General features: G+C 37.5%; 1 protein-coding gene across 1 annotated transcript in view; it reads right to left on the reverse strand.

The window, feature by feature from the left end:
* The window catches only part of prr36a (proline rich 36a), a 28,012-nt gene extending 18,313 nt beyond the window's left edge, over positions 1-9,699 (reverse strand). The window contains exon 1 of the mRNA XM_051110392.1: positions 9,362-9,699. The gene's annotated coding sequence lies outside the window, so the exon portion shown is untranslated. The remainder of the gene's footprint in view (positions 1-9,361) is intronic.
* Positions 9,700-10,496: the final 797 nt, after the last annotated feature.

Raw genomic sequence — 10,496 nt, forward strand, 5'->3', positions numbered from 1 at the left:
ATCATTTGTTTGGATTAGGGAATTTACATGTATAGACAGAGGATTATAAAGGTGCCACAAGGACATTTTAAAACAAATGTGCGCTTTCCTAATCCTAAACCTAACCCCATAATAAACCCCTGGACTTATCAAATCTAAAATAAAACCTTTATAAAGCTGCTTTCCACACCGGGATGTCCTTAACAAAGGGTATCCGTCATGTTTTACGCACTGTAGTAGCTTGATGGACTGTTGTGACGGCTTTCAACTAAGCACTTCAGAAACATCTGCAGGTGACAGCCAGCATCACACACACAGGTGCAAAGCAAATGCCACATTCTAGGTTCAGTTTCGAGAGAACCTTTCTGAGAGAAACTAAAAGGAACAAATAAGGAGGCCTTACAAACCCAAATTCCTCCACAGGGCCTCTAGTTCCTCAGGGCCGAGCCATAACCAGCTGTCACAGACAGACATGCAGCTGTAGTTGGCCACATCCTGCATTCTTGTAATAAGACCCAGTAGCAGGCCTTTGTTTATCAGATATGCCATATTCCAATCGACTGGCTATAACTTCTAATTTTACATGAAAGTTAGCATCTGTAACTTTAACAATAACAAAAGCAGAAAAATACTTAGGATAGTTTAAGAATACCAAAACAGATTTCACCAGCAAGGTAAAAAAAAAAACGCTCAGAAATGACACAAACACATACTTCACATGCACTCTGCCCATACAAGGCAGTGCTCTCACAACTCTACTACTGGCACACATACTCCAAAGAATCAACACATGAAAACATTGAAAGCGCGCAGCAACACACCCCTCCTATTCCCTCTCTTTTACTCCCTTCACATTACAGTCAATTATTCATCTGACTCCCATAACGACTCCACGAGACCACTCTCACTAAAGATTAAAATGCTGTGCATAAAGCCATTGTTTAAAGGGATAGTTCACCCAAAAATGAAAATTACCCCATGATTTACTCAGCCTCAAGCTACACTAGCTTGCTTGCTTCTTTCAGACCAATACAATCGGAGTTATATTAAACATTCCTGGCTCTTTCAAGCTTTATAATGGCAGTAAACGGGTGTTAAGATTTTGAAATCCAATAAAGTGCATCCATCCATCATAAAAAAGTGCTCCACAAGACTCCGATGGGTTAATAAAGGCCTCCTAAATCAAACTGTTGCATTTGTGTAAAAAAATATGGATATTTAAAACTTATAAATCGTAATCTCTAGCTTCCACTAACTGTCGTACACGCGTTCACAAGAGAGTGCCGTTCCAGCGGATGACGTAGAATGTAGGTATAGCGTAAGCTCACAGGTCATGAATTAGAAGTACTAAACGAAGATTTATAAAGAAAAATGTTGGAGGATTTTGATATAAGCCAAGAGGAGACTTTTCCTTTCCTTTCTCTCCAGAGCTTATGCTACACCTACGTCCAACTCTCCTGAATGCATGTCCGACAGTTAAAATAAATTATGGTTTATATTTCGAGCTGTGTGGAGGACTTCTTATGATGGATGGATCCACTTTATTGGACTTCAAAATCTCAACACCCATTCACTGCTGTTATATAAGCTTGGAAGAGCCAGGACATTTTTTAATATAACTCTGACTGTATTAGTCTAAAAGAACAAAGTCATATACACCTAGGATGGTTTGAGGGTGAGTAAATCATGGGGTAATTTTCATTTTTGTGTGAACTAACCCTTTATGCTTTCAGACTGTACAAGAAAATATGCAAATGAAATATAATGGCAAATTACAAAAAGTATTTTGAATAAATACAATTCAACATCACTTGAAATCAAGTCTATGCTTACATAAATCATCTTTTCAAGTTGATGATTCAGTGTTCAGCATTTGCACACTTGAAACCAACCGCTGAAATTTGCATGGGTATCAGTCTGTGGGTGTTCACTTTTTACTTTCACTCTTCCCATATAGGAAACAACAGCCAGGAATAACTAGGCCAAACATTTTCAGTGTTAACACTGAAAGAAAAGCTGAAGGAAAAACAGATTAAAGCATGCTCAAATTAGCAAAAACATTTAAAAAACAAACAGAACTGTAAAACATTTTACAATGTTTAAACCTAGTGCGGAGAATTTTCCAAAACCACCACTGAAAAAAAAAAAAACACTGATTCCGTCTTTGCCTGCATATCAGTTACATTCAGAACAAAATGGAACATGCTGTGTAGTGCTCAAAAACCCAGATTCCCATCTTTCTCCCTGAGTAACATCTCGGCATGTTTATGAGCACACCACATTCCTTAAAATGGACAAGAGACGGGAAGTCGCAACATTCATATACACCCACGACAGTGAGAGTGAAAACCACCCCTGTGAAATAGGCTCCTCACAGGAAAGGGGAAATTCTTTCATATGCTCAAGCTAATAAAACGGTTCCCAGCGGTGGGTGTGAGTCATCTTTTTGACTCACTATCACATAAAACCACCTACAGAGACATAATTCTACCATATATATATATATTGTACAAATCAACACTTTTAATACATTTGCTCCCCAGTTCACAGTAGTTCCATTAGGTGGTTTCAATTCTTATTTTGGTCAATCTAAAGCAACAGGTCACCATAAAGGGACGGTTCATTAAAAAAAAATAATTAGCTGCTAATCTACTCACCCTCAGGCCATCCAAGATGTAGGTGACGTTTTCTTCAGTAGAACAGAAAGAAGATTTTTAGCTGAAAGTGTGGTCCTTTAATTCATAAAATGCAAGACAGCAGCGTCCCATTTTTGAGAATAAAAAAAGCACATCAAGGAACACAAATTAAATACCCCTGGCTCCTAAAGATATATTATGAAGCGAAACGATAGGTCTGTGCAAGAAACTGAACATTATTATGGTTTCTCACAGTTTATATAAAAAGGCGAGTTGATTTAAATGAGTCCATTATGTTTATTCATACAGGTTTCATTACTGATTATTAGTGATTTATGTAAATAAACTGGTGAATCGATCATTTGAATTGAACTGTCTGAAAGTACCAGTTCGCAGAAAAGAATCTAGTCTTGCGAAGTCAGACCTCCAGATTGACGGCAGAAGGTCTGGGAACCAAAATAAAAATCTAAAAGTACAAGATTGTTGTAATCTTTTGAGAATAAAATCAAAATTACAGGAATAACGTTGAAATGTTTTAAAAATAAAAACAAAATTATGAGAATAAAGTCAAAATGTTTTGAGAATAATGTCGATAATTACTATGATTTTAATTTAAGTTATAATATTTTGAGAGTATAGTCTGCGCATACAAATGGCCCAGACTGGGAGCACCGGAACTTGTTTGAATATATGTGGGACTATTAGCCCCGTCTTCAATTGCATTCATTAGGCCTATTTGTAGTGCGCAAGCCACCCAATAATAGCAATAAGCTTTGTGCTTTTGGTACTTTTAATATAAAACAAAGTTAGTGCGTCTTGCAATAATGTTTTTCATGCCCTTTAATGTGGCGGGACAAATCACTGTATTTATGCGAATCATTCGTCTTTTTCGTTTACAGTGAGACATTAGTTTTATTAAATTATACTGTTTTCTTTATGACAATTCCACCACCCACTCCACAAAAAAAAAACGTCTGTGGCGTCCAGTCTTTCATTCCTCACATGTATTTAATTAAAAACAACAATAAATTTTTTTTATAAAGGTTAAAGTGGACTTATTAAAAGTCCTCATTAAAATACATTATTTTGTTGTCTTTTCTGAGGTATATAAGGGACTATTCACAAGCAGTTTATCCACGGTATAGTACAGTAAATGATTGGAAATAAATTAACGCCTTCTGTTCATATTTGTAATCGCAATAATTTTGTGCTTTGTTGCCTTTAATACAGGCATAACACGGCTCAGCTTTCAAATTCTGTCAGTTTTAATCCCAAAATACAAATTATAAATGTGTTCTTCCTCTTTATTTCAAGTTTATAGCACAATATAAATGCAAAGGAACATCAGAAGACATTTAAAAAAAAAAACAACAACAGTATAGCCTAATTTAATGAAACGAATGGGTCATTGTGATCGGAAAGATGACTGATTCACATGCCACTTAAACAGAGGCAAATACAGCGATCTGTCAAACTACATTAAAGAGCGTGAAAAACACATTGTAATAGACATATGGTTTGTATTTCGCTAAAACTAACACATTTTAAAAGCTGTATTTTGAAAGACTTTGGAATATCTCCCGATGCTCTCAATCCGGGCCATTTGCATGCGCAATAGGCTACAATATTCTCTCAAAATATTAGAACTTTAATATCAAAACATTTCGACTTTATTCTTGAAATATTACACTTTAATTATAGACGTTTTTTTTTAACGTGGGACTAAAACGCTGTCGTAACACATTGTCAAGAGCCACTGGTATTAATTTTGTGTTGCCTGATTTTCTTTTTTAACTCTCAAAGTGTACCCGTTGACTTGAATTTTATGAATCGCCAATAACGACAGTTTCACCTGAAAATCATCTTTACTGTTCTACTGAAGAAAAAGACAACATGAGGGTGAATAAATTAATAGCATTTTCAATTTTGGGTGAACTATTCTATTAATGCCCCTAATATACTTTAGGGGAAAAAAAAAAAAAAAAAACTAACTGCTATGATGTCATTTCGAACAAAATTAGGCCAAAACAAAGTTCATCTGGAGGACATTTTTACATGCATTTATCTAAACTAAGCCTCCAGTTACTTTTTACCCCCAAGAAAAGAACGAAAAAGAACTTCAACTTTAGCATAACAGCACCTTTAGTAGTTTCATTTGCATTGGTGAATGGTTACTAGATGGGTGTAGGGAAGGATAATGGGTATTGTGTGTGGGGTCAAGCTGAAGTGTCGGACAACCCCGAGAGTGTGAAACGGTAGTAACGATCCAGATAAACAGGAAGAAACGCAACGACCCCGCTCCCTCTCACCCAGCAGGATTATCTCCAGACGAGCGAGTTGTGTGCGTTGTCTCAGTATAGGGTGTGAATGGGGCTTAATGACCCAGCAGGGTTTGATTTTGCAATGCGTAATGTAAGGATTAAGAGAGGACATTCCCCATTGTGTACGGCGCACCATGCTGACGGGGGCTGGGCATGGTTAGAACGGAGCTGCCAAAACGCCATGAAAGATATTGGACAAAAAACAGGCAGCAAAATGGCACTGGACAAAAGTAAAAGTGCTGTAAAAGGACTTTCGAAGAAACTCACATCTTACTGAAGACAGGGAAGACTTGGACTAAAGCAAAAGCTGTAACCGCCTCACATGTTCAAGACAAACAGACAAAAAAAGATTAGTGTCATAGAAGATGGAGGGAGTTATGAGAGAGAGAAGGAGAGAATGAACAGATGGCAAACAGTGGCATTATGGTATGGGTGTAGTTTGCATACTGGACACGCAGCAGGACGCTGTGATGGATAGGGACGGAGCCCAAGAGGATTAAAACAGGACATCAGCTCCATCTAAAAACACACACAAACAAACTCTCTGCCAAGTTATCTAGCAGTAGTTTGCTGACAGTTAAAAGCTCTTTTGTCAGTGCCAGTGTTTTAACAGATTACTGGGTTATAAAACCACCGAAAGAGATTTAATATAATAACATGGCATTTTAAAATGTTCTTTCCAAATGCAAAACTGACGTCAAGCGCTGAGCAGATTATCCCGATGGTAAAAACTCAGGAATCTGTTTCATAGGAAACAGACGAGTACCACTATTAGACGAAAGTCTGGAATTCACATTACTGCAACTGGAGCCAATTCAGTTTGTATTATCAAATGTGAACTCTATTAATTAATATATTATGGTTAAATTTAGGAATATTTGTAAGGCAGTGGATTGATGCATAAGCAAACTGATTTAACATGGTTTATTTCATTAATCCGCTAAAGAAAATTGGGGCGTCTTCCTTGCTGGGCATCTGCTTGTTCAACTCAACCACCCCACTGTGAGGTCACGACTAAGCTGTAGCCAACCAGACATTTCAAAACCTGCTAAATGGTACAATCTGTGACTGCTGCATTGGCCAGGACATCAACAGATATTAATACAAACACCCTTTAGCACAGTTTTATTAAATGAAGTGAATAATTCACTAAGATCAACAATGAATGCTGGGATAATTCACCCATAGATGAAAATTCTGTCAATATTTACTCACCATGAAGTTGTTCCAAAACTGTATGAGGTTCTTTCTTCTGTTAAACATAAAAGAAGATATTTTAAAGAATGGTGGCACTTCCATAGCATTGTCTGGTTAACAACATTCTTCAAAATATCTTCTTTTGAGCTCAACGGAAGAAAGGTTTGAATAACATGAGGTGAGTAAATGACAGAATTTTCATTTTTGCGTAAACTATCCCTTTAAAACATGGTGGGTGGAGTAGGTGGATTCCTACTGAAATAACTGAATTTCGCCTGCGACAATTAGCGGAAATTTTGCTAATGCGACCGCACCTTAACTCAGCAAAAAAACTGATGTGCGGAAAAATGGCTGAAAAACACCAACCACAGACTTGAGAGGGATCAGCGAACCTAAAACACAAAACCACAATGACAAAACCTGTATTGGCTCCAGCACAACATGACTTAACAAGTGATGAAATCTTTAGCTCATAGGATGCAACAGAAAGCACAATCAATCGCTACGTAATTCTAAACCAAATCTAGCCAAGCGGCAAGAGAGACTGGTGTGGGTGTCCTGTTTAAACAAAGCTGTTAGTGCCAGGAGTCCTTCATTGAGGAGTGTGGCTAAAACAACTAATGACAGCAGCTGCCCTGTTCAGCTCCATTCTGACCGACCTGAGCTCAGGCACACGTCTAAACAGATAGGGGCTATCATAAATCTTAGCACAAACAGGCTCTGTTTTCATGTGTTCTTTGTTCTACAATTCTAGCATCAAATTGGTTTTAGTTCTGGACTGTTCAGTCAAGTCAATCAGGTTTTTTTTTGGGGGGGGGGGACCATTACAGCAGCTGGCATTACAAAGTGGATGACGAATTCCTGAGACAACTGGGAGGACACAATAGACCATTATGGTCTTAGCAAGACATCATAGTGAATTCAATATGGCATTATATGACATCAACAAGGTTATTTTAAAATAAGCCTGCAAAGAGTTTGAACTCTTGCAAATTACTTAAATTGACCTTACGAAGTTTTTGTTTAGCTGGCTTTTATTTGACATAACAGTACCAGTGGTTTTTAGACTTTATAGTAATCCTTAGCAGCTTGGATGCATGCATTTTTTTCCACTTGTACTTATTTGGACTGTCTTGACGATCTCACGCACTCTGATCCATTTTATCTGGAAAATTAAAAAGAAAAATTCTTGATAATTTACTCATCCCAATGTCATCCAAAATGTTCATGTCTTTCTTTCTTCAGTCGAAAAGAAATGTAAGTTTTTGAGCCAATGGGTTGAAGGTCCAAATTTCAATGTTTCAATGAAGGACCAAATCGCAGTTTCAATGCAGCTTCAAGGGGCTCTACACACTGGGTTGGTACTTACACCTACATCACGTGTGTTCTTTCCAATGTAACTACGTAATGTAAAATTGACGGCATGGAACGTAAACAACGCCACTGAACTGAACAAAACTTGCATATTTTGCTGATTATTTCTGCTGAAAATGGTCAATTATTGACATGTTTTGGGCTGTACTAATTGGTCAGACTGGAAAAAAAACATTTGGATAGATACTAGTACTATAGACTGCCAAAAGTTATAACAAATCAAGAAGAAGAGTGCAAAAAACTGTCTGGAACAAAAGGCGTTTATGGTTGGCCAAACTGAACCAGGATTTCCAGGGCAAGAACCCTGACAACATTTATGGTTGTTGTTATCATTTCCAGTCAGGTAGATGAAAGATTAGGCTAATATCTTAATACTACTCTTACGTATCTTTATTACCCATTAACTTTAGTTTGTCAAAATACTGCACCCTTTCCTGCTTACTAAGTCCTTCTCTATAAGATCTAGAAGCTTCCACACATTTTTCCCGTGGTTTAGACGGCATAAATTAGCGGAACAACATATTCAGTAGTACATTAACCGTGCAATCCATGCTGTTGTTTACATCTGAGTATCACCAATATGGCCACGCATCCGAATGACCAAACCGTGGCGCAAGTGCAAACCCTCTATCCTTTAACTTGGCTCGCTTAGAAATACTTACAAGTTCACATTGAGTATTTTCTAAAATCACTATACAAAGTGAACATAACAGTACTGTTAAAAAAGTAAACAGTTCATTTTATAATACGGCTGGTCACGTGATTTCAACATGGCCACGCCCATGAGAGGCGACCCGCTCTAGGTAGAATTAAACAGCTTTGACATGCGAGTGTATCCTTTTAATATTTCTCAGCCCACCTCTGTGTCTAAACCCTTTTAATTGACAAAGAAATCAATGAATGTATCTTCAAATCAGAGTCAAAAAAAAACAACCGCCCATGAAAGACATGCTAGTGAATGGGCAACAGTTTCCTCAGGCCGCGTAAATATCCGGGCCATTAGCGTTAAAAGCGGTCGTGAACTTCTCGAACTGAATTCTAGAATGTACACAGAGACAGGGTGTGATGAGAGACACGCTGTTATCTACAGACCTGCTGGCGTTACAAGGGCAGGGTGATAACAGCATGACATCAACGCGATTCAAACGATAATTTCCAGTCAAAACGAGGCAGCGGCCAGACGAGCTGCAAGAAGTAGCACAGACAGCACCATATCCATATCAAACGACGTCAATCCATGATAGTCCACTTACACTATCGATTTTCTCTGAGGTTTAGTAGTTAACTCGGGGAAAAAGAGGCGAGGCGGGTCAGAATAACACACGGGACAGCTATGTGCACTAGATTGGTTTGTCAAGTGAAGCGATGCTATCCGTGCGCGTTTCGATTCCAATGAATTTGAATTCCTCAACATCAAATCATGACATTCTCAAGCACTGCACTTCACATTTTAAGCCCATATCTTTGTGTTTTCAAGAGAGATAAATAATTGACGCATTTATATTTGCATTGGAAAATATGATTTATTTATTTAACGAAGATGAATCGCTACATGTAACCACAGCAGACACGAGTCACTTCATTGATTACGATGCCCTTCACGCGTTGTATATTTAAAATGAATCGATGTTACAAACGGAGCACAGGCCGCTGTTCAGTTCATACCATGTGTGTATAAATCGATGCATCCTTTAAAAGCCCAGCCCAACCCAAACATGCAAAATCGGAACAAAACCAAGATTCCAGAAAATATTCAGAACGAAAACAGAACGTAACCAAGTTGATTGTGAACCAGCAGGCAAACAGGTTGAAAGATAAGCAAAGTAAACACGCTCCAAAATGTCATTCATTTACCTTCAGATGATTTTAAAAGCGCCCGCTTTCGACTCCTCCGATTCAGTCTGGAAAAGCGGACAATCCGCGACTTCACACCGGCGACAAGGTGATACGGGAGGCGTGTGGTTTCTTGTGCAAATCGCTTAAAGTATACAAACGTGCAAAAAAGCCCTTTATTTCAACCCCCTGCTTCACTCTCGCGATTCACCGTGAGCTGAAACCAGTGTGAAGGAAGTTGACCAAATCCTAACGTGGCAATTCAGAAACAAAAAGGATCAAGCAACCAAAATGCTCATCGGACTCTCAGTTTTCATCCAATGGGGTCAAGTACCGAAATTCACTTCAAAAGGGCAGTGATGTCACTTTACAAACTATGGCCCCGCCCTTTTAGCATCCAGCACGCTGTATCTCCATCATGTGTTTGAAAAACATGCATGACTGAGGACTACTAACTCAACATTGGATTTAATGGGCAGGAATATAAAAATAAAAACACTGTTAATGTATTAATATTTTCCCACACAGCTAGGACTAAACATGTTTTATTTACACTTTTATAGGTTGGATCTGCCATGAAAATTACATAAGAACATTAAGGGTTAATTATTAGCAATCAGACAAAAGGAATATTGATTGTTTTTGTGCAAATGTGATGAAATTTTCATTATTCAAGCAGAAGAGTAAGCATTAAAGCAAATACACTACCAGTCAAAAGTTTTGAATGTTTAATGTTTTTTAAAGAAGTCTCTTCTGCTCACCAAGCCTGCATGTATTTGATCCAAAGTACAGCAAAAATCGTATATGTTTTAAATATTTTTTACTGTTTAAAATAATTGCTTTCTATTTGAACATATTTTAAAATGTCCCTGTGATTTCAAAGCTGAATTTTCAGCATAATTACCTAATTACCATGATTACATTAAATCATTTTAGTATGCTGATGTGCTGTTCAAGAAACTTTATTATTATTATTATTATCATCATCATCAATATTTAAAACAGCTGAGTACTTTTTTCAGGATTCTTTGATAAATAGAATTATCCAAAGATCAGCATTTATCTGAAATAAAAAGCTTTTGCAGCATACACTATAGCAAGGATGCTTTAAATTGATTAAAAGTGATGATAAAGACATTTATAATGTTACAAAAGA

Source organism: Labeo rohita, chromosome 1 (assembly GCF_022985175.1).
Source record: "Labeo rohita strain BAU-BD-2019 chromosome 1, IGBB_LRoh.1.0, whole genome shotgun sequence".
In the NCBI taxonomy this organism is placed as follows: domain Eukaryota; kingdom Metazoa; phylum Chordata; class Actinopteri; order Cypriniformes; family Cyprinidae; genus Labeo; species Labeo rohita.